We start from the raw sequence: 25,732 nt of genomic DNA, 5'->3' as shown, positions 1-25,732 counted from the left end.
TCTCATCCACATCATCTCAGAGTTCCTCTACAGGCATGCCCTCTTATCCACCAGAAGGATTGCCAGAACCATATTCACCACTGGAGGATCTCTCCTATGCAAAATTCATTGAAAAGGTAGGAAATCTACTTAATGTGGAGACTGGTAAAATTACAGACCTCCAGGCCGAGGTGTTAGGTATCTTAATCTTTGAGATGCCACCAGAATCGAAGGCTTTACCACCCCATTCAGTTTTGGTCGGAGTCCTCCACAAGATGTGGGAAACCCCTTTTTCGACCATGGCCGTATCATGAAAAACGGATCTAAAATATTGAATGAGGAACTCTACCATCTACGACTCCACCCAGCTACCCCACAATTCCATTGTGGTAGAGTCTGCATTGGCAAAGGCAAAACGATCAAAACTTCACGCAAATGCACCTCGGGTAAGGATCATAAATGCATAGATGACTTTGAATGTAGGGTGTACCACACTTCCATGTTGTCCACGAAAATCCACCACCATCAATTCTATCTGACGCAGTACTTATACAAGTGTCTACAGAAGTTACGTCCAATTTGTCTCTCGGCTGAGAATATCTTGCTGCAGCCCTTCCTAGATATGGAAGAAGGCCTACTCCATTTGCTTCGGTCAGTTTACGAGGCATTCTAATCCTCTGCGAGGTCTTCTTCAGCCATCATTGCTGCCCGGCGCATTGCTTGGTTAAGGGCAAGCGCGATTCGTGAAGATGTCCATGACAAACTGGCGGACATACCTTGCATGGGAGACAACTTTTTCGGTGATAAATTTGGGGAAACAGTTTCCCACCTAAAAGAGCAAAGTACTGCAGTGCTCTCTCTCACTTCCCCCTCAGAACATCATGCAGTGCCTTCAAAAGAAGATCCTACCCGAGTGGACAATTCAGACCCTTTCCTGCATATAGGTCACCACACTATGGTCAGCCAAGACCCTCAAATCAACCCCATTAGTCACAGGGACGGCCATGCCAACAACGTCAGCCTAAGCGAAGCCTGGCAGCTCCACAAAAACTGCCGCCTGCTTTTTGAGTCTCATCGAGCCACCCCCTCCGCCATTTATAGGAGGTCGCCTCCAATATTTTTACAGCAATTGGGAGTCTATCACCTCAGATCATTCAGTTCTCGACATCACCCGAGAAAGTTATCACCTGAATTTCATGGCTCTTCCATCCCTTCCTCATGTACCACCTCTTCGAAGTACATCGACCCAATTACCATCCCACCGGACAGAAATCACAAGCCTTCTACTACAAAGGTCTGTTCAAACAATCCCTCATCAACAACAGAATTAGGGATTCTATTCCCAATACTTTCTCATTCCAAAAAAGTCAGGGGGCCTTCGCCCCATTCAAGATTTACGGAACCTCAACAAACATATTCAGAAAGAAAAGTTCAAGATGACCTCTCTCAAAAACATCCTGCCTCTCCTGCAACCCAATGACTGGATGTTTTCTATCGACCTGAAGGAAGTGTACTCCCATATACCCATGCACCCCTCTTCCTGGCGCTACCTCTGTTTTCGAGTTCAGAACAGACACTATCAGTACAAGGTCCTACCTTTTGGCCTGACCTCAGCCCCAAGAGTATTTACAAAATGCTTAGCGGTGGTGGTGGTGGTGGCTCATCTCAGACAACTATCAATCCAGATATTTCCCTATCTGGACTGGCTATTAGTGGCATCAGACCAGACTACTCTACAGGCGCACACAGTGCGCAAATCAATTGCCTACAAACCCTGGGATTCCTGATAAATTATGAAAAATCGCATCTACAACCTACCCAGTCACTGCATTTCATCAGGGCCCTCATCAATACAGTAGAAGAGAGCCTACCTTCCACAGGACAGAATTCTAACTCTCTCCTGCCTGGCGCAGAAGTTATGCAGCCAATCTCATGCCTCGGCACGCCAAATACTTTAACTGTTGGGTCATATGATGGCAGCTATTCATGTGGTTCTCCACACGAGACTACACATGTGCTGCTTACAATGGGGCCTAAAATATCAATGGTCTCAGTTCCTATAACTGCTAACAACCAAGATACACCTAACCGGACCAATGATCATGGACATTCAATGGTGGTTCTCTCCCACCAACCTATCCTCAGGAGCCCCCTTCCAAGTGCCTCCTCATCAGCTGACACGACAGATGCTTCCAGGAAAGGTTGGGGAGCCCATCTCGCCAATCTCAAAACTCAGGGGTTGTGGTCTCCCCAGGAATCCAAATACCAGATCAACCTCCTAGAATTACGCGCAATTTGGAAAGCACTACGGACCTTCTCCTCTCAAATCCAGGGGAAGCTCCTCATGGTGTATACAGACAATCAAGTCGCCATGTTTTACATAAACAAAGAAGGAGGGTCCAGTTCATGGACACTCTGTCGAGAAGCACTTTGCATACTCCATTGGGCGATCGCATTCCAACGTATCACTCCAGGCCACCTACCTACCGGGTCTGGACAATGTCATGGCGGATCGCCTGAGTAGTGTTTTTCACCCGCATGAATGGACTTTAAATCTAGAGGTAGTCCTCACCATATTCCAACAGTAGGGCTTCTCAGCAATCGACCTCGTTGCCATAGAAGACAACTGGCAAGCACAAGTCTTTTGCTCCATTTACCCCAGCAACCTTCGGTACACCCTGGACGCCTTCCTCATTCCTTGGATGGAGAACTTGCTGTACGCCTACCCTCCCATACTGCTAATATCAAGGACAATTCAGAAATGTATTCAAGACATAGCGGACATGATTCTCATAGCTTCAGCTTGGCCGAGACAACCATGGTATGCGTATCTCATTCAACTTTCCATACACCCACCGATCCTGCTGGGGGCCCACCAACAACTGCTAACACAAGAAGGAGCCTCCCTCCTCCATCCAGTGCATCAATCCCTCCATTTTACGGCGTGGAGATTGAAAGGCAAATATTAAACCACCTCGGTCTACCTTCCCAGGTGGAAGATATACTTATAGCATCCAGGAAGCCTTCAACCAGACGCAACTATGCAGGGAAATTGCATCACTACGCTGCATGGTGCAAACCACAGAAGCTAGATCCATTCTCCTCTGCCGCCATACATCTACTGGAGTATCTCCATACTCTTTACCAAGCTGGTCTGGCTACCACATCAGTTTGCGTGCACATCAGTGCTATTGCAGCTTTTCATCACTCTCACAATGGCCTTCCCATTTCCAATCATCCTTTGGTCTCCAGATTCATGTGGGGCATGCTTCACCTCTGACCGCTGGTGACAAAGCCACCTGTACTCTGGGATCTGAACATTTTCCTAGAACAGCTCATGATGTCTCCCTTCGAGCCTTTAGATACATGCCATGTAAAATACCTCACCTGGAAAACTGTATTTCTGGTGGCCATCACATCAGCTAGGGGAGAGAGTGAATTGCAAGCCTTGGTTCACTACCCTCCTTACTTAGTTTTACCACAACAAGGTTACCCTTCGACCTCATCCCACCTTCCTTCCCAAGGTGGTCTCCACGTTTCATGTTAATCAGACCATCACTCTACCAATCTTCATGCCGAAGCCTCATCACAATGAGCGAGACAGACTCCTGCACTCGCTAGACTGTAAACGAGCTCTAGCTTACTAATAAACAAAGAACTCAGTCTCCTTCCAGACCTTCTCAGCTCTTCCTTTCCTTTAACCCAAATGACCCTGGTCAACCAGTCTCTAAGAGAACCATTGCCAGTTGGTTATCGTAGTGCATTCAGTTCTGCTATGACAAGCGTTCAATCAAACTCGACAAGAAGCCTCAGGGGCACCAGATACGCGCCACAGCAGCATCAGTTGCCCACTTGAGACAGGTTCCGTTACTTGGATATCTGCAAAGCAGCTACTTAGTCCTCCATTCATACCTTAACATCACACTGTTGTCTTCAACAACAAGCGGCCTCTGATGCGGCACTAGGCTCAGCAGTCTTGTCAACCCTTCAAAACAGATGAGACTGTCTACTCTTCCTAAGGGTTGGTGTCCTGACCATCTAAAACATACTACATGGACACAACCCGGAAGCTTGGGACTCCCAGACAGCATGGCTAATTCAGCCCTGCTATCCAGGATGAATTAGCCATGCGATCCCGCCCTCCTCCCTAGACAGTCACACACAGAGACTGAGGGAAAATGGAGGTTCGCGCGGGAAGACGACCGCGCAGCTGCACAGAGTCAAAGCTCTGTGACTCAGTGAGGAAAACTCTGCCTACTCCCGGTTGCGTACACGCTCCCAGACAGCATGGCAAATTCATCCTGCTATCTACGGAAACACCGTTTACGGCAAGCAAACTTGCTTTTTTTTCTACTACGCATAAATGTATGCATAGGGTTAGAATCGTTCTGCATGTATTTTAACATGTACAGCTCTCATTGTAAATCCTTTTGAAATTCAGATCCTTAAAAGCATACTTGCCATGGGACTTGGCAGTGAGTGGTGTGTATTTCAACCATCTTTTTGCTGTTTCTGAAAGAACCCATTGCTTCTTGCTCATGTACAGTCCCTTATGACTGTTTTTCTGCTCATTTCAATCCAGTTATTGTTTTTCTGTGAACAATTAGGAAGACAAATTTCTGCATTTTACTGGCAGGTTAGCATGACTTCCTGTAAAAAGGAAGATAAGTCTGCCTTCTCTTTCCCTTCATTCAAACCCTGTTTTCAGTAGCAAAGTGTGGGATTTGCTGCTTGATTGCAAACATTCACATGCTCATCACATACAGCAGAGCTTCTGCAAGGTGGTCACATGCACTCCATGACTCCTTTTCTCCTCCACCACAGCTGCCCCCTCACTCTTCCTCCATCTCTTATTTTATCTTGTAGTACAATTACTTATAATGAGCTCAACAAGTCTGTGCAGTCATCGGCATACAACCAGTTGCATTGTAATGCAATGAATTCAGAAAGAGAACTCCTTGTCTCACTTTTATTTTTAGCTGAATTAAGTGTGAGTTTTGAACTCGCTTACCAGAAATCTATTTTTGATTTTTTTTTTGTTTGTTTTATTGTTTTTTTGTTGTGGCTGTGTCATTCTTGTGTCTCACTTTTTTTCAAAACAGCCCTAATGAAAGCAAATTTAACTTTAGGCAAATGATAAATACTGTCACGAGAGCTCAGTATATACGGCTGTGCTTGTACATTTTAAGATTGCTTTCTATTTCTTTCTGACTTGCAGCACGTGGTTTGGAGCACTATTTAGAGTCATGCATATTTATAGGGAAATTTCAAGCCACAGTTGAGTCTGATTCAAGTATTCAGTTTAAAATCTGTAGCTTTTCATCTATCATAGAAAGATGTTTTGGACACATCTCCAAGTCAGATACTATTTCTTTTAAAATAAATCACTAAGAAACATTTCAAAATAAAAATACACAAATAACACTTAAGTACTCGTGTGTTTGGGAGCAATTCACTTTAAATGTTTTTTGATATGAAAACTTTAGTGCAAAGAAATTGGTTTAAGCAGGTTTTGGGGGGATTGTAAACATAAATAATTACCAGTGTGTTGTGGGTGTTAACTTTAGATGTAACATTTCTGCATGGGGCTAACCTGGTTGGAGTGTGGGTTACTACACCAAACTGCTTGCTAGGCAGATTGGATGGAACATTTGGGTCTTTATCCACATCGTATATTATGTTACTATATTAGTGTGTTCTACTGTAAGTATATAACAACTTGTCACAATGATTTCAGTCTGGGAAACTCTTGGGAGAGGAATCACAATTGACTGGTTGCTCCTGTGAGATGCTGCAGTCAGAGAATATTTTAGAGCGCGTACTTGAAAGAAGCCGTACTCACAAAACTTAACTTGCGTAGTACAGGTGGCAGTAAAACGCTAGGCATATAAAAACGTCCTTTTTAGGCTTTCATTTACAAAGTAGAAGAAATGCCTAATGAATAGATTGTGTCCATCCTTCTTTCTGTCTGGGACCTCATTTTAGTGACAAACCACAGAGCAGACAGAGGAAATTTGAGACAACTTGGAGAGGTAGAATGCTCTGCTAGCCTTCGTTTCCATTTGGTTGCTTTATATTCCAGTTGGCATTAACACTTGCTTACCTGTATGTGTCTGAACTAAGCAGCATTTATTTGCACTAACCTCTATCAAGTAAATTTTCAAAGGCCCATGCACGCAAATACCAGGGTTTACGTGCGAGGCTGGGCCTTGGGCACGTTGCACATGTTTTATAACTGGCCCGGTCTTAATTGGAGCAGTCTGGGAGGGAAATGGGGGAGGCCCGATTGCATCGCCTTGCGGATTTACAAAAAAATCCCCCCCCCCCCATGTGTGCCGCCCACACATAAGGGCGCCGCTACCGGATTTTATAACATGCACACCAGCGCATGTATGTGTGCGCTGCTTTTAAAATCGACCCCTTTGTGCATGTAAATCTCATTACCGCCTGGGAAATTGACTTAGCCCCATTGTGGGAGTACAGTTTTTTTGGTTTTGTTTTGTTTTTTCACAGTATATGTAGCCCCACTGGGGAGTTCAGTTACTTGTAATTCTAACCTATATTTTAATCAGGAGAAATTGGTATGCAATATATTTTATTTTTTAAATCTGTTTTAGGAATATCAAAATGTACCTCATCACCTTGTGCATAGGGTGGAGAATTTTACAACTCCTTGCTTAGCAGTAAAGTCTGCTTGCAAGTTATATCCACAGCCTTTACCAAGGATTTTCAAAGCAAACTTGCATGCACAAACTCACTTTGAAAATTCCTGGGCAAGTGACCAGGTCCACGCAGCAATTCACTCATGTAAAGTTAGACTTTCTCTTTGGAGGGCGTAATTTGTGCGCATAAACTCACGAGCATACTTTTTCAAAATAAAAAAATGCATGTGCACTTATCAACTCTGCCCATTCTGAGTTAAGCGCTTTTATGCGAACACAGCCCCTGCTCGATTTTGTAACAGCCGTTTACACACATAAAACCAGATTTTATATATGTAAATGTCTTGCCCACATAGGGCTGAAGGCTGTGGTTGCTGTATATACAGGCCTGGATTTAGGCATAGGCAACTGCCTAGGTGCCAAATATGTAGGCCAAGGAGGAGCTTGCTTCTTCTAACCTTAGGGCAGACTGCTGGCACTGCTTTAAAGGGGCACCACTGTGGTACTCTGCCTTTGGACACCAAAATTGTAAATCCTGCCTTGTGTGTATCTGCAAATTTCAGCCCAAATTTCAAAGTGGACTTATGTGCATAAGACAGCTTTGAAAATTCCTGGAAGACCCTGCAACACACGCATAATATTACACCTGCTCCCAACAAGATGTAGCTTGGTATGTATAGATTTTACACACAGACTTTCAAAAAGCAAAAGCATGTGCAGAAATCCATTCACAACCACAATTCCGCCACCTGGAATGCCTCTTGTGAGTGTACATAAGCACTACGTAATCAAGTTACTTGCACACTTTTACACATGCTGGCCCAGTTGATTTTCAAAAGGCCATTTATGCACATAAACTGGGTTTTGCACACACATACACCCCTTTGAAAATCTACCTCTGAGGGCAATTTGAAAAACCAGTTTCTGTGGGTAAAATGTTTTTTTGCCTTCATAAAGCAGCTTTTTGAAAATTGCTTAATATTATGCATGTTCTACCTACTTTGAAGGAAAGCATTCCCCAATGTGTGTTTAGGTTGGAGGAGAAAAATAAACTCACAAATTGCATTTTTAAATCAGCATGTATTTATTTTCCTTTACAATCTTGCCCACACACAGATCATGTACAAGTTCAGCCATGGTTTGTACCCATGGCAATAACCAAAGCAAAATTCCCATTATTTATTTATTTAGAATTTTTTATATACAGACAGCCGTTTGCACATCGTATCTGTTTACAGATAACTTAAAATTTTTTTGGCAGTGCCATTACATAGAACAATAACTATGCGAACAGGAAAATAACAAGATAACATGGAAACTAGGTAACTATTTACAGCAAAAAACTCAATTGTATTCCTTCTGAGTCAACTCTGTAGGTACATCAAACTGTTTTGTCAGACTGTAAAAACGTGTTAACTGGAACCATTGCTAGCACAGGAGAACTGCCCTGGGTTCCCAGGAGTGGAGTGTAGTCTAGCGATTAGAGCAGCAGGCTACAACCTAGGGAAACCAGGGTTCAAATCCCGCTGTCGCTCCTTGTGACCTTGGGCAAGTCATTTTACCCTCCGTTGCCTCAGGTACAAAATTACCCCTAGATTCATCATAGAAACATAGAAATGACGGCAGAAGAAGACCAAACAGCCCATCCAGTCTGCCCAACAAGCTTTCGCACTTTTTTTTTTCTCTCACATACTTATGTTTCTCTTGGCTCTTAGTAACCTTTTTTTTATTCTAGTTCCCTTCCACCCCCACCATTAATGTAGAGAGCAGTGTTGGAACTGCATCTAAGTGACATAGCTTAATTTAGTTAGGGGTATTAACCACTGCAATAAGCAAGCTACACCCATGCTCATCTGTTTATTCAGACTGAGTACTTTAGTCCTTGTTGATTGTTGCCTGAATATAGATCCACCTTTCTTCATTCCCCCCTGCCGTTGAAACAGAGATCCATGCTGGCTATGTATTGAAAGTGAAATATCAGACTTGCTCCCCTGCCGTTGAAGCAGAGGGCCATGCTGGATATGCGTGAATTGTCAAATTTCCTCCCCTGCCGTTGAAGCAGAGAGCTATGCTGGCTTTGCATTGAAAGTGAAATATCAGACTTGCTCCCCTGCCGTTGAAGCAGAGGGCTATGCTGGATATGCATTAGTAATGCATTAGTAACGCTTTAATGCCCGCGATAAGAAAAAGGGGTGTGTTTAGGGAAATTTTAGAATTACCACACCATGCGATAACATACCACTTCGCATCAGAGAGAGAGAGAGAGAGAGACTATCTACAAGGCCCTCATAGTAGTCAAGTATTTATATCTCTGTAGGAGGACCATGTAATAGGTCTAGGTGAGGTGTTTAGGGTTTAGGGACCAGTTTCTCATGTAGAGTGAGACATGCGAACAGCACAGAAGACCCTGACAAAATTTCATCTTTGTGAGACTTTCCTCACTCCAAATGATGTCAAATCTTCACCAAAGTGTACTGTGCTATTTGTACATCTCACTCTACATGAGAAACTGGTCCCTAAACCACCACCAACACCTTACCTCAACTTATTATTTGGCCCTTCTATAGAGAGAGAAATAGTTGTACACTGTGAGGCCCTCCCCAGAGTCTGTCTCTCTCTCACTCTCTCCTCCCCAAGCCCAGAAATGGCTGAAATGGAATTCTAAAAATTTATTGCGAATTGCATTATGACCATTTCAGGCATATTGCACAGCCTAATTTCAGGAAAAAATATGTAGTTATTTCCAGTGTTAACACATGCTATCGCATGATGCGATATTGCCCCTCATTTTCCTAAATCCCGCCCAAACTCCTCCCTGAGCCCACCCCTCCCAAAAATTTGTATTCGCATCATGCATTTCTCTTCGTAATGCATGTGTGCGTTAACACCATAACGCGTTTTGATGAATGACCCTATTAGATTGTAAGCCCTGTGGGGATAGGGAAATACCTGTAGTACCTGAATGTAATCCGCTTTGATGTACACTTTGAACTGCCAAAAAGCAGAATATAAAATCTAAATAAATAAATATCACAGGTGACATATACAGCATTAGTTCTCTGCCATGCAAGTAATAGTTGTAGTATTGGGTAGGGGTGTGCATCCGTTTTCGACGTATTGGCGATCCGCAACGTATTTTGTCCTATCTGTTAAATACGTGGGGAGGCGAACGCATCGCAACTCCCCATGTATTTAACGGATTTTCTGTTTAATTTGGTGTGCCCAGCGGCGCGCGCTTTTCTTCGCCCCCATTAGCTACTTACTATCTACGATTTGCACAAAATGGCAGCGCCCCTGCGGTAACCATGCCGACCTGTCCGATCCTTTCCTGTGAGTCACAGTGACTCACAGGAAAGGGTCGGACAGGTCGGCATGGATACCGGAATGCAGCGTATCCGCGCTGACATTGTCTGAGCTGCACTGAATGCAGCCAATAGCGCTGTCATTCAGTGCTCTCTGTCGATTTTACTGATGAGCCAGCAGTATATAAACATCAGCAGGAGGAGCCACGCACTTATTTCCAGCGATGCTGTGGGGAGGTGGGCTGGGTGGAAGAGGGAGGAGGCTGAACTAAGAGAGAGAGGCTACTAGTAAAGGAAAGAAAATTATTCTTTGTTTTGCTGCAGTGCCAGGGTCAGCTACAACTACTACTAGTCCTGTTTCTTTCAAGCTGTTTATTTTGGTCATCTCTGACTGAGAAGAGAAGCTGTGCTAGGTCAGCTAGCACTGACCACCATTTAGGGTGTTGGGCTGGCTTGGAGAGATATATTATTTTCAATTTTATCCATTTTTCTGGAGTGACAGAAATTCCTGCTTTTTTAAATTCCAATTACTTAGTCTCTCAGTGCACTGGGCTTCACTGGGCAGTTTAACAGGCTGGGTCTGTGCAGTCAAGTGCCCAGGGAGTCTACCTCTTTTGTGCTTACAAGCAAGCAGCGTCTGTGTGCACGCCACGCACATTAGTGCACAGCCAGGTACCGTGACAGTGGGCACTGTTACTACTCAGTCACATTAAATCCATAATGTCAGGGAAAGAGAGATGTAATCGAGTGATTGGGACTGGCAGAGGAGGCACCTCAAAAGACACTAGTGCAACACCACCAGTACAGCTAAAAAGGCAACTGTCGCAATCTAAACTCTTTGTAGGGGATGGCAGTTCCATGCCAAAAAAAATGAAATCTGACCATGATACATTGCCATCGCCACCACTTGTTTCTGGCCCTGTAGTTTTGGAGGTGAGGGAAGGGGAGGCAGAGTCATGCCAGACAAAATGTAGACACCCAAAAGCAGCAGGGGGACAGAAGTCTCGACTAACACTTAGCGTTGATAAGGTAGCGCCGTCACTGTTGCTTCTGATTCAGATGAAGAATCTTCTTGTGTGGGATTCTCATCAGAAACGGAAGAAGTAATAGCTGACGAATCTTCGGTAGAATCAGTTAGTCCTGTCTTAGCCTCCAGAAATGTGCAGCAGGGGAGAGATGACAGTGATAACGAGGAGGAGGAAGAGCAGTCAGTATGGGCACAGAGGGTGACTGATGCCCCCTCTGGCATTGCTTCTCAGGGTTCACCCACTACCTCAACTCCAGTGCCAGCATCCACCCCCAAGGTGTTAGAGAGGGGAGGATCACGAAAGACATCTCCGATCTGGAAACACTTTAAAGTGACGGAAGACCCGCGTTATGCTCGGTGTAATTACTGTGCCAGGGATATTAGCAGAGGCAAGCAAATGGGACATCTAACTTTGGCATGAACCATCATATGAAGAGGCAACACCCAACAAGATTACTGCGATCTGGGGATGGTGGCAGTTCCAGTCGGGGGACCCCTTCCAACCAGTGTGCAGTGGTAGGAAAGCAGCAGAGTCAGCCCACGCTCTCATCCCCTTCTAGCAGTCAGGCGGCAGGCCAGCAACCCCCTGACATGTGGCAGAAGCGACAATCCACCGAGGAGGAAATGGGGTGGAGTGCGGTAACGCTATCCCGGGGTAGGAGGCAGGCAGCCTCAAAAGTTGTAACCAGGATCATTGGGTAAATGATTGCCCTTGATGACCTGCCCTTGCAGCTAGTGCAGAATGTGGGTTTCAAGCGTTTTTTGAAGGTTGTACTTCCAAATTACAAAATCCCGTGCAGAACCACATTTAGTAGAAAGGTCATCCCCAGCCTGTACAAGCAGTGTCGCAGTCGCATGCAAGCACTGCTAGCTAAGGCAGACGGAAGAGTGCATTTCACCTGCGATATCTGGACCGCCATGAATGCTGCACACTCTTACCTCTCCTCTCTGACAGCACACTGGTGGGACATGGCTGAGGCAGGGGCAGCCAGCAGCTCTATTACTGAAGAAGTATCAGGATGGAGGTGGGCTTTACTGCACACCCACCTGACGGACCAGGCCCATACCGCAGCCAATATTTTAGCATGCATCAGACAGATGCTGGAGGGCTGGCAACTACACCAGTGAGACAGGAAAACGCAGGCAGCGTTCTTTGTCACAGACAATGGTGCAAACATGGTTAAGGCAATAACCGATGGGCGGTTTAAGAACATCCGATGTTTTGCACACACTCTGCACCTGGTAGTGAAGTCAGCTCTGGGCTTGGAGTCCAATGACAAAGAGAATGAATACCTGCATAGGTTAATACAGAAGTGCAGGAACATAGCAGCACACTTCCACAGAAGTGTCAAGGCGAGGCAGGTTCTCCGACAAAAGCAGACTGATTTGGATATGCCTCACAAGCATCTCATTCAAGACATTGCCACCCGGTGGAATTCCACCTTTATGATGCTGGAGAGGTTACTGGAGATGCAGACACCCCTTCATGAACTTTCTGGTACAATGGACATAGGTGTGCCGAATCCCCTAGGGCATCATGATTGGTTAGTCATGAGTCAGCTGGTAAAAATCCTGCAGCCCTTCAAGGATGTCACGGAGGAGCTGAGTTCCAGAAGTGCCACCTTGGCTGACATCAACCCTATAGTTAATTTCCTGGATGAACATTTGGAGGCCTTTAAACAGGAAGAGGGAATGACTGCTGAGGTGCTGCAGTGTCTGGACGTTTTGCAGCAACAGCAGGTGCAGTTAGTATAGCTGTGTTTAAAAAAGGATTGGATAAGTTCTTGGAGGAGAAGTCCATTACCTGCTATTAAGTTCACTTAGAGAATAGCCACTGCCATTAGCAATGGTTACATGGAATAGATTTAGTTTTTGGGTACTTGCCAAGTTCTTATGGCCTGGATTGGCCACTGTTGGAAACAGGATGCTGGGCTTGATGGACCCTTGGTCTGACCCAGAATGGCATTTTCTTATGTTCTTATGTTCTTAGGTGAAAGACAGATTAAGGCCTTTAACAGATGACCGCACATACATGCTCGCCTCTGTCTGTAATCCCCGTGTGAAAGGTAAACTCGCCCTACAGTCCAATTGTCTGTCATTTGTGAAGGAGCTGCTGTTAGCAAAGGTCCATGAACAGGAGCACCATAGGCGGAGACAGATTAGGCTTGAAGCAGAGGTGGAAACAGCAGGCACGTCAGAGAGTTGTGCTGCTAGCCCAAGCAGGAGCAGCACTGTGTCAGCGACAGATAGTACCTCCTCCTCCATGTGAGAACGCCCAAGGCATGTTGCCCATAAAGATTCATCAGTTGTGCAACGGGCGAGAGAGAAAGCAGCTGGATTGAGGGACTCTGAGCCCGCCCAAGCACAGGAGACAGCAGCACAGCTGTCAGTGACATGGTATCTCTCATAGCCGATAGAGAAAATGCAGACAGATCCGCTGGCATATTGGGCACACAAGTCCACTGTCTAGCCACACCTAGCCAAAGTGGCTCAGCGATATCTGTCATGTCCACCAACCAGTGTGCCCAGTGAACGTATCTTTTCAATGACAGGGGATATCATGAGCCCTCACCGCTCAAGGCTGGCACCAGAGTTGATGGAAATGCTAGTGTTTTGAAAGTAAACCTGCCTTTGCTTGGGTTTCCAAATTTTCCCTGTGAATGGCAAGATGAATAAAAGCAATTCAAAGCCTTGCAGCAGCTCCAATTGCCTCCTATGCGCCAGATAATATAAGCACTGCAGCACATGTACCTGACATGAAACGCTGTGCCTGACCATCAACTGTCCAGGCCTTGTGTTCCTACAAGTGTTTGACCTCCATTGCTGTGCCTGTTCATCCAGGCCTTGTGTCCCTAGGTGGGATTGACCTCTGTCCTCGACTGCTTTGCCTGTCATTCCGGGCCTTGTGTTCCTTCAAGTGTTTGACCTCGATTGCTGTGCCTGTTCATCCAGGCCTTGTGTCCCTAGGTGGGATTGACCTCTGTCCTCGACTGCTTTGCCTGTCAGTCCGGGCCTTGATTCCTACAAGTGTTTGACTTCGATTGCTGTGCCTGTTCATCCAGGCCTTGTGTCCCTAGGTGGGATTGACCTCTGTCCTCGACTGCTTTGCCTGTCAGTCCGGGCCTTGTGTTCCTTCAAGTGTTTGACCTCCATTGCTGTGCCTGTTCATCCAGGCCTTATGTCCCTACCAGGGCTCCACCTCTAACGCTGTGCCTGTCTGTCCAGCTTGGAGCTAGGATTTAGTTTTCATGACCTTCATAATACGGGCCATTTTCCCAAGCTGTTTCTTTGTTGCTACATTAATGTTTCTAGTGCTATAGAAAACTGGTGGTAGTTGTACTCTAGTTCATCCTCTGTGTTCCCATTGTTTACAGAGGCACTGTACGGTACAAAGTCAACATAGGTTGATATTGCAGATTTGGACTTGAGTAGCAGTATTCTTATTTCTGAGAGCTCTTCAAGTTCCTTTGTCATCAGCTGAAGTGCGTAAGTACAGTCTGTATACACTAGACACCAACGGTATTCACTAGATGCCAACTGAAACAACCCACTCTAGGGGTGAACCTGTTCTAGGGAGTCCTTTCCTGCACAAAGGAAAGGGAACTCTCTCCTGGGCCAGCTTGTCTTTCCCCTATCAAAACCACAGGGACCAGACTACCTCCACTCTGCCAGCCTGTCTTGCCCCTATCAGCTTTCTGCCACTCTGCTTTGCTGCCATACAACAGATGACTCACTTAACTCCTTGTAGTGTTCTTGCCACTCTCATGGTTCCTCAGTGTATTGGTGCTAGTCTATCTGCATGCTATGTTCCCCCTTCATTGTGCTGTTGGATGTCAATGCCACTTGTCTTGCCGCTTTGCCTGTCGTGCTGCCTTCGATGGTTCATGCATCTGCTATCGGTGCTCTCTTTTGAAGCTGTGGTGTGTTTTTGACATTCTCACTGCTGCTTTGTGCCTCTGTTAAAGCACACTTGCAACTTCTGGTACCCCTTTGCACCTTTATAGTGCCTTAGGCTATTCATGCCACTTTGGTGCCACTTTGCCACAGTCTAAGTACCTTGGAGCTCTTTTGTTGTTGTGATGATTGCTCCCCAGAAGTTTCATGAAAATTGATAATAAAACCCCAATTCTGCAGCCAAAAATAGGCTGGAAATCCTTCCCCCATTGACTTTAATGGGAACCGAAAACATATTGACATATCGACGTATCGGATTCTCCATATGTCCGAATGCAACGGAAATGACCCCCGACGAATACGTATCATGAATGCAACGAAAATTTTTTGGCTGCACATCCCTAGTATTGGGTCCCTGCAGTACAGGCAGCAGCTTCAGTGCTGGTTCACACAGTGTTATACACTTGCGGATATGATGACTCACTGATCTCTAGGTGGATATGTAATGTCTTCTAAACACACATCTAAGGAAGCAGTTTTAAGGCTACAGCTTTTTCTGGAGCCAAGGGTGGAAACACCAAATAATAGCTTGTGTAAATATTTAACCTTGTACTGTTGCAAGAAGTATTTTTTTAATGCATTTACTATCCAAAAATAGAACCGGGGTATGACCATAATGGAGTGATTAGCATGCAAATCCTCACTGCAAGGGTTATGTGATTTTTAGTAGCTTACTGTACCAATTCTTGGCAAATATCTGAATTAGATCATAGATTTACTTATATATCACTCTATGTCTCTTTAATTTCTTTCTTTGTGCATCTTTCTCTAGAATGTAGATTATATTATGTCACCTGTCTGAATTGTCAAAATCAAGGTCTCTTATTTGTGTTATTTTCTACAAAGTTCTGTGAAGGTAATGGCTTTTGTAGTAGGTTCTTTATATATTAAGTGCATATACTCTAAAACAGTGGTTCTCAACCTTTTTTCTGTCGGGACACACCTGACAGATGGTTCTCACATGCGTGACACACTGACCCATGATCGTCACAGGGCTAGATGTAAATGTACAGTTTGCATCCACGGGAACCCCCCTGATCCACAATAATGGATGTAAAGCAGAATTATGACATTCCCCATTCAACTCATCTACAAAAAAGATATTCTGGTTCTGGTGTCATCTCAGTAACAGCAACTCAAACTCCTTCTACTTTCAGGCTCAATAGCCCTACTTATGAAAAGACAGCAGTTTACCACCAATGCATGTCCTCTTGAGAAAACGCAACAAATAAGACTGATAAAACACTTACATGCTAGTAAAATATATCGGTAACAGACACAGAACCGACCTAACATACTCCCAGGATCTGTAGTAATGCACATAAACTAATCCACACACAGTTACACCTGTATTATGGAATACACTCAAACAGGAGCAACCCTATCTATGAAAAGGCAACACTATAAATATTAAAATCAGGCCCTAAAAACCAATACACCTCTTATTAGGAAAACAGAACTAACAAGCAGCTATAGATCCCCACACAGAAATAATTGTAAAACTATACTAATAAGCAGAATAAATGTTTCACAACAACTATGAACAGAATAACATCCAACAATTAAAAACTCATAAAAACTATTAAAAATTCTCCAAACACCAATAAAATATTTCAAAAAAAGCAGACACATCACATAATATTAAATAATTAAAATGGCAGTCAATCAAGAAAAATAAACTTAAAAAGCCACCTTTACTTACCCCCTCCAGCAGCTGTCCTACTCCTCTTCCATGCAGGCTGTAGCACACACCAGAAGCAGCAGTAGTGGCTAAGCTCTATACTCATGGTCCTCTTCCTTAGGGCCCATGTCTCTCACACACACACACCATACCAGTCATGCCCCCATGACCAGTTTCTGTCTCTCACACACCAATCATCTCCCAGTCTTTGACAAACACACCAGTCACCTTCCTGAACAGTTTCTCTCATGCCATACACACACACACAGGCTTCCCACTCCCGTGTTCCACTTACATATATGGGCTTCTCACTCTCATAATCACTTTCTCTTTCTCACATACACTCACCAGTCTCTCACTCCCATGCTTGTTCTCTCCACATGCACAGGCTTCTCATTCCCATAATCACTTTCTTTCTCTCACACATACACACACACCAGTCACCTGATCTCTCTCATGCATACACACACACAGGCTTCCCACTCCCATGTTCTCTTTCAGATATACAGGCTTCTCACTCCCGTGCTGTATCTCACACACTCCCATGCTCACTCTTCACATGCACAGGCTTCTTATTCCCATAATCACTTTCTTTCTCTCTCTCACATACACACAAACACACACCAGTCACTTGATCTCTCTCATGCATATACACACACACATAGGCTTCCCACTCTCATGTTCTCTTTCAGATATACAGGCTTCTCACTCCCATGCTGTGTCTCACACACACACAGGTTTCTCACTCCCATGCCCACTCTTCACCTGCACAGGCTTTTCATTCCCATAATCACTTTCTCTCTCTCACACATACACACACACCCGTCACCTGATCTCTCTCATGCATACACACACACAGGCTTCCCACTCCCATGTTCTCTTTCAGATATACAGGCTTCTCACTCCCGTGCTGTATCTCACACACTCCCATGCTCACTCTTCACATGCACAGGCTTCTTATTCCCACATACACATACACACACACCCGTCACCTGATCTCTCTCATGCATGCATACACACACATACACAGGCTTCCCACTTCCATGTTCTGTCTTACATACACAGGCTTCTCCCTCCCATGCTGTGTCTCACACACACCCAGGTTCTCACTCCCATGCTCACTCTCTTCACATGCACAGGCTTCTCATTCCCATAATCACTTTCTCTGTTACACACACATACACACACACCAGTCTCTCTCTCTCATTTCCATGCTCGCTCTCCACGTGCACAGGCTTCTCATTCCCTGAATCACATTCTCTCTCTCACATTCACATACACACCAGTCACACCGTCACCTTACCAACCAGTCTCTCTCATATACATGCACACACACAGGCTTCCCACTCCCATGCTTTCTCACATACCCAGATTTCTCACTTCCATGCTTTTTCTCTCTCTCTCTCTCACACACACACAAACACACATCCCTGACTGTCTCACATACACATCAGTCATCTCCTTGAGCAGTCACTTTCATTGTCTCTCACATATACACATACATCAGCTCTCTGACCAGTTTCTCTCAATCACACACATACTCTCGATCAAATACATTCTCTCACTTACACACAGGCTCTCAATCACACACATTCTCTCACACACAGGCTGGCTGGCTGCTTCTCTCTCTTTCTGTCACTCACTTCCTCTCTCTCTCCCTCCCCCCCCCCCCCCCCCCCCCCCCCCCCCAACGGTAGCTGCTCCTCCTCCTCCAGCCCCCGCAGGCCAATAAGGAAGAATTCCATCGATCGCGGGAGGCTCCTGCTGCTCTCTCCTCTCCCGATTACCGTCTGCTGCAATAGCTTGGGGGCCGATGCTGCAGCGGCCGCTGCTACTTCATCACGCGGCACGGCCTTTCTTCTTCCCGCGCACCGCGTATCACTTCCTGGTCCGGGGGGGGGGAATGCAGGCGCGGGAAGAAGAAAAGGCCAGCCGCGGATGCCACAGATTTTTTTTTTTTTTTGCACCGCTGCCGTTGCCGCTGGGCTTGAACGTGCTGATAGCCCGGCGGCAACGGCAGCGGTGCAAAAAAAAAAATAAATCTGTGGCATCCGCGGCTGGCCTTTTCTTCTTCCCGCGCCTGCATTTCCCCCCCCGGACCAGGAAGTGATACGCGGTGCGCGGGAAGAAGAAAGGCCGTGCCGCGTGATAAACTAGCAGCGGCCGCTGCTAGTTTATCACGCGGCACGGCCTTTCTTCTTCCCGCGCCTGCATCCCCCCCCCCACCCCGGACCCGGAACAGGAAGTGGTGCGCGGGAAGAAGAAAGGCCGTGCCGCGTGAGAAAGGCCGTGCCTGCTAGTTTATCACGCGGCACGGCCTTTCTTCTTCCCGCGCATCACTTCCTGTTCCGGGTCCGGGGGGGATGCAGGCGCGGGAAGAAGAAAAGGGCAGCCGCGGATGCCACAGCTTTTTTTTTTTTTTTGCACCGCTGCCGTTCCCGCTGGGCTTGAACGTGCTGATAGCCCGGCGGCAACGGCAGCAGGGAAGAACGAGCAGCGGGAGGGACCGGGAGCCACGCGACACACCTGCCGGTGCTTGGCGACACACTGGTGTGTCGCGACGCACCGGTTGAGAACCGCTGCTCTAAAACACATCACTAGTAGACTCTGTCATTTTTTGGAATCCAAATAAGTTTGAACTGAAAGTACACCAGAGAGAATTATAGGGCTATGCAGAAAGGCTTAATATGGATATTAAGATGGTCTGTCAACATGTTAACATGTATGCATTAAATCTAGCACCTGCATGAATGTAAATAAGGGAGCATCATATGCAAATGAGGCTTTACTAGGCTTACAGTAAATAGCATGGTATGCTGACTTTCACCTGTTGTTTACTGTGAGCTCAATAAGGCCAATATGTTATCACCTGTCTCAGACCAAATGTTAAATTTTGTCAAGAGCACTGTAGCTCAGATGTCCGCCTGCTAATAGGTATTTTCACTTCAGATCTGTTAGCAAGGGAGATTTCCTGCCCCCTGAACTCTGGTGATGAAAACCTTTTCCCTTTCCAAATCTCCATGTTCCCCCAGCTCCCTATCCCCTCTCCCCCAGCATGAAGATCTGACCCACCTCTCTGGAATGAGTTTACCATTCCAGAGGTTTTGGTGCTTCATAGGCAAGAAGGACATTAAAGCCCTCATGCCTGCACCACTGCAGTCACTGAATGATGTCACTAGGGGTACTTCACCCCTATTGCATGGCTCCATTTTTTATGCCCTCAGCCAGCTAGATCTGGGGATGATGTAGAGTAATTTAACCTAGAACTACTATATGACAGTGTGCAGCACTGCCCCAAGACTGCTAGGCCTGCCCATCCTATGACTTTAATCTATAGCCCATGTGGTGTGATATGTTCTCTGAGGACAAGCAGGATGGCAGTCCTCACATATGGATGACAACATCCAATGGAGTCCAGCACAGAAAATTTAAGTCAGAGTTTCTAGAGCTTTGATTCAGACTCTCTGAGCATGCACCAGCATGCAATAATTACCACATGTCCACTCGGGCTCTTCTCAGTTTCTTCTTTTCCGCGGAGTTCAGTATCTCTAACTTTTTTTTTTTTTCTCCTCTTGGTCTGAATCTGTCAGGTTTTTCAATGTTTATCAGTAAACTTCTTTTTATAGTCTATCCCCTGAGGTGATGGTGTGCTCGGTGCCCACTGGCCATCGATGGCTGCCACCATAGATTTCGACATTGAGTCCCTTTTCTTTCATGTTGGCATGTCATCAGGCGGTTTTAAGCAATGTCCTGTGTGCACGAGGACTGTATCATAGATCCTGATGATAAATGTCCTTTGCCTGGGAGCATTGCATGACAACAGGAGCTGCAGCAAATGTGCCTAGATGACCCCAAAAGGACGCCAGGCCTGGCTAGACAGGATGGATCTGCTTTTTGGGCCCAGGAAGTCCAACCTGCATCAGAAGCATCAACATCAAGGGACCTCTGAGCCACACTGATGGCAATCAAGCCATAGACATCGGCAGGGCCATCTGTTCCAACAGCATCTGGCTTCTAGGTATCACCCACCTCCTCCAAGTTGAAGACCTCGGGTTCATCATTTTCAGCCTTGGCACCAGGGAACCAAGCCAAGCATAGAGGGAAGCCAAAGAAGCATTGGCATTGGCCCCCATTGAGACATGGTGCCGGACATGGGGATACACCAGCCTTGGCTGTGATTCCCCCGAAGTGACCCCAACGATGAGGAGTGAAAACCCTCCACGGTACCCAGGGGTTATCCATGGATTTCACTGATCCTCTTCTCAGTTCCGAAGAGGATCTAGCCATGGGTGGGGGTGGCAGGTATCCTTCCACATTCCTTGGGTCCAAATTGCCCTGACCAAGGATGCGTCCACCCTTGACTGGGGAGCCCATGTAGATGGACTCAGCACCTAGGGTCTCTGGTCTGCCCAGCAACATCTGTCAGATTATCTTCTTGGAGCTCCATGCAATCAGATATGCACTGTGAGCTTTCAGAGATTGTCTGGATCAACACAATTTTGTTGGACAGCCAGACAACCAAGTGACGATGTACTACATCAATAAGCAGAAAGTTATGGGCTCTTACCTCCTGTGTCAAGAGATAGTTCAGATTTGGTCCTGGACCCTCTCCCATGGGATGAGATTCAGAGCAACTTATCTGGCCAGTACAGAGAATGGGATAGCAGATAGACTGAATTGCTCCTTCAGACCCCATGAATAGTCTATGGTCCAGGAGGTAATGAATTGGATCTTCTGCCTCTAGGGAAGCCTGGAGTTAATCTGTCCATGGTTTCTTGGAACAGGAAGGTACCTCAGTTCTGTTCCATGTTCAGGAAACGCAGCAAGCTAGCCTCTGATGCATTTGCCCCTCATTGGAGCCAGGGTCTCCTGTACGTACGTGAATCCTCCAGTTCCACTGGTGGCGAAGATGTTGTTGAAGCTAGAGGAGGATAAGGGGACTACGATTCTCATAGTCCCCCATTGGCCAAGGCAGATCTGGTTTCTACTCGACGTGAGTTGTCCATCTTGAAACCGGTCAGACTGGGGACTTCCCCAGATCTCATCGCCCGAGATCAGGGCCAGTTGTGACATCCCAACCTTCAAGCCCTGTCTTTACAGCTTGGATGTTGAGAGGTTGATCTTGCAATCCTGCAATCTCTTGAACAATGTGTCTCGTGTCCTCCTGGCTTCTAGAAAACTTTCTACCAGGAAGTTCCATGGACTGAAGTGGAGGAAATTTTCCATATGGTGTGAGCAAAAGGCCCTAGATCCTTTCTCCTGCTCATCATACAAACTGTTTGACTACCTTCTACACCTCTCTGAAGCTGGTCTCAAGACCAACTCTGTTAGAGTTCATTTGAATACAATTGGCGCATATCATCATGGTGTAGAAGGTAAGCCCATCTCTGTACAGCCTATAGTTGTACGCTTCATGCGGGGGCTGCTTCAGTTGAAGTCTCCCCTAAGGCCTTCCGCAGTGTCCTGGGACCTCTGTGTGGTTTTGGCTCAGTTGATGAAAGCTCCTTTTGAGCTGCTGCGATCCTGTGATTTGAAGTTCCTGACCTGGAAGGTCATGACTTTGGTGACATTTGGCGAGTTCCAGGCTTTAGTGATTTATCCACCTTTCACTAAGTTTTTTCATGATACAGTGGTCTTGTGCACTTACCCTAAGTTCCTGCCTAAGCTGGTGTCTGACTTCCATCCTTAACTGGTCCATCATCCTACCAACGTTCTTTCCCAGGCCTCATTTGCACCAAGGCAAACAAGCCTTGCAAAATTTGAACTGCAAGAGAGCCATAGCCTTCTATCTGGAGAGGACAGAATCCTATAGACGGTCCACCCAGCTTTTTGTTTCTTTTGACCAGAAGAGGCTGGGGATCGCCGTTGCCAAGCAAACACTTTCCAGTTGGCTAGCAGATTGCATCTCCTTCTGTTATGCTTCAGCCAGATTTCATCTTGGGGGTCATGACAAAGCTCACTCTGTTTGAGCCATGGTAGCATCAGTGATTCACTTGTGAACAGTCCCCATGGAAGTTCCATCCACTCATTCATATCACCTTGTTTGGATAGGATTGGCTGACGTGACGGGTTTGGCCAATTTGTCCTTCAGAACTTGTTTGAGGTTTAGAACATAACTCTGTTTCTGCCTAGAGCCCGTTATTTCTGTTCAGGCTGCCCCCCTCCTGTTGCCAATAAAATGTTGTTGTTGTGCCCATTAGCACCTGTAGCTAGGGATTCAGCCATGTGTGAGGACTGCCATCCCACTTGACCTCAGAGAAGGCAGCATTGCTGATCTGTAACAGGTGTTCTCAAAGGCAGCTGGATGTTGGTACTCACGAGACCCGACCACCTTCCTGTGGAGTTGGGTCTCCACTGGTGGGTTTTGTGTTTTATTATTTTATTCATAATTCTATAAGATTGAGGGGCCCCAATTGGATATGTGCCAGAGCATGTTCAAAGAGGCTGAATCAAAGTTTTAGAAATTGTGACATAAATTTTCTGTGTCTGTTCAATAGGATGATGTCACCTGTGTGACGACTGACACCTGTTATAGGTAAGCAACTCTGCTAGTCGCCTGTGATGAAAAAATCAAAGGTCAAAATATATACATCACATTAGCTATTTGCTTGTTAAGAGTCTACAATTCAAGTAGGTAAGTGAAAGGAAGTATTGCTTAGCCATTGACTTTTATCTTGCTTATAATTTTATTTTTTATTCTGTAGAGGGATAAGTTAGGGAATACTTTCTAGCATTAGCACACAGAATAGGTCAGGCTTGAATTTTGTACACCACAATTGCCATTTATAAGTAAATATTAAGTCCATATTGAATCCAGACAAAGCAGACTTATGTACACAATTTTGTTTCATTGTCTTCCAAAGTTATTTGTTAAACAGTACAGAAATGTGTTCATCTTTTATGTGCATTAGCACTTGTAAAATAAAATAAGTTTTCCATTTGAGTTTATCTACTTCCCATTTGCCAGAAAGTTTTTCCCATCTCTGTTGGAGATATTTTTGGAAGCCTGATGCACCACAGCCTACAGGTGGGAATTGTTTCTGAGGGTGGAGTGTGTTGTGTATCATTTCTTGACAGAACTGTATGCCTCATTCATCTAGGTGAAACATGGATATTTTGGGATGTCAAGGAAATAGTTTAAGCCACCCACAAATAATTCCTGAATAATGTGCTCCACCAGCAGAACGGTCATGCTTCCTTAAACAACTAAATATATGGCACTTAGCTTTCTGTGATTGCTTATTAGGACTTCCCAAACCAGTCCTGGTGAGCCCACAGTCTGGTTTTCAAGATATCCACAATGAATATGCATAAGATAAATTTGCATATATTAGGTCTCCAGTATATACAGATTTCATGCCTAATCAGTGTGGCTATCCTGAAAAAAATGTGATTGTGATGAGACTATTTTATATTGATTACTGTATTTTTTTAACTGTGATGTAAACCACTTTGGGTTCATATTTATGTAGTAAGGCAGTATAAAAGTAATTTTAACACATTCTCCTGTTTCCCACCCTCTCCCAGTGTTGAAAAATTCCTCCAGGACTTAACTCATGGGACAAAATACACTAGCTGTGATCTCCCATCATTGCCTCTGCCCAATAATTTTTTTTTTTTTTGTGGGGGAAGAGTGGCAGGAATATTTAGTGCAGGGGTCAATTCTGGTCTGCGAGAGCCACAAAACAGGCCAGGTTTTCAGGATAGCTGCAATCAATATGCATGAGAGGGATTTGCATGCACTGCCTCCATTGTATGCAGACCTATCTCATGCATATTAATTGTGGATATGCTGAAAACTTAGCTGTTTGAGGCTCTTGAGGACCGGAGTTGGCCACCCCTGACCTAGTGATCATATTTCTTCCCTGGCGAGTGCACACACTGCCTGCTCCCACACTCCTGTGCAGCCCTCTCTTTCTCTCTCCTCTTCCACTTCTGTCTCATCCAGGTACAGTTCTCTTTCTTCTCCTTCAGCTCCTACCCCCTTACTTTTCCCGTCTTTCCCCTCGCCTCTTTTACTGTTTCTCACTTTCTTTTCCCTTCCTCCCATCTGCTGAAGTACTCTATCTCTCCTCCCAGGATCCACTTCAGGCTGAAGATTTGGTCTCTTCCTCTTGCCATGGGCACCAGATGGGCCTGAAGACACTATTTTACTTTCTGAAAAACTCTCCCAGGTGAGCAGGCAAGTAGTTTTTCTAAACCTTGCTGATTGAAGATGATGGCAGTGAGTCAAGCAGAACTCTGTTAGAATAGCACTAATTAGTTAGGTGAAGGTCAGTGAATGAAAGTTCTGCAGGAGGGTGACTGCACTGAGAACTGGCAGAAAAATTCTATCTTCTGCCCATTCCTGCAACAAGTTTGTTGCTAATGGTCACATGTGGCTGGTAGTTTTAAGATTCCCGCCCCCCCCCCCCTTGATAATATCATGCTTATAGCACTGGAGCAAGAGCTTGCAAGTAGAAAATACTACTCGAGGAGCTCAAATTTGTCTCAGGTTATGGTAGATTATCTTCATATTTTTCATTCATGGTTCCATACATTCTTTTCAATATACTGTACATTTTTAGAACCTTGCTTTTTATGTCGTCCTGATGAATCAGTGGAGTCAGAGGTCAGGTTCTAAATCTAACTTCAGTTTTACTTCTGGACCAAATGGAGACAAAGATCCTGCAAAGGCAGCACTCAGTCCTTGAGGCGCACATTTTACTCTCTTTCAGACAGCACCGGGAAAGTGTACAGAAAAGCAGAAAAACTGCTTTTCTGTACACCCTCCGACATATCATAGTGATATTAAGTCAGAGGCCCCAAAAATTAAAAAAAAACAAAACAAAAACAAAGCTGCTTTAAAAAAAAAAAAAAAAATCTGCCTGCGGGTTGGAAATCGGATGCTCAATTTTGCCAGCGTCTGTTTTCCAAACCCGTGGTTGTCGGCGGGTTTGACAACCGATGCTGGTAAAATTAAGCGTTGGTTGTCAGACCCGCTGACAGCCGCCGCTTCCTCTAATAAGGAGACGCTAGGGACGCGCTAGTGTCCCTAGCGCCTCCTTATTATCGCTGGCACTAATTTAAATACTGTATCGCATGCCCAGGAGAGGTGCCTGGGCGCCCATTGCGAGAGTGGGCACTC

The 25,732-nt window shown here is 45.5% G+C and overlaps 1 protein-coding gene across 4 annotated transcripts in view; it reads left to right on the top strand.

Annotated features, from left to right (window-relative positions):
* The window catches only part of GNG7 (G protein subunit gamma 7), a 171,897-nt gene that overhangs the window by 115,126 nt on the left and 31,039 nt on the right, over window positions 1–25,732 (top strand). Inside the window, exon 4 of one of the 4 annotated variants that reach the window (XM_029613161.1) lies at window positions 24,685–24,779. The exons of the other annotated variants lie outside the window; for them this stretch is intronic. The gene's annotated coding sequence lies outside the window, so the exon portion shown is untranslated. The remainder of the gene's footprint in view (window positions 1–24,684; window positions 24,780–25,732) is intronic. 4 annotated transcript variants of the gene reach the window in all.

This window comes from Rhinatrema bivittatum, chromosome 8 (genome assembly GCF_901001135.1).
Source record: "Rhinatrema bivittatum chromosome 8, aRhiBiv1.1, whole genome shotgun sequence".
Lineage (NCBI taxonomy): Eukaryota > Metazoa > Chordata > Amphibia > Gymnophiona > Rhinatrematidae > Rhinatrema > Rhinatrema bivittatum.
Note: the sequence above shows the minus strand (reverse complement) of the source record. Positions and strands in the feature narration are given on the sequence as shown.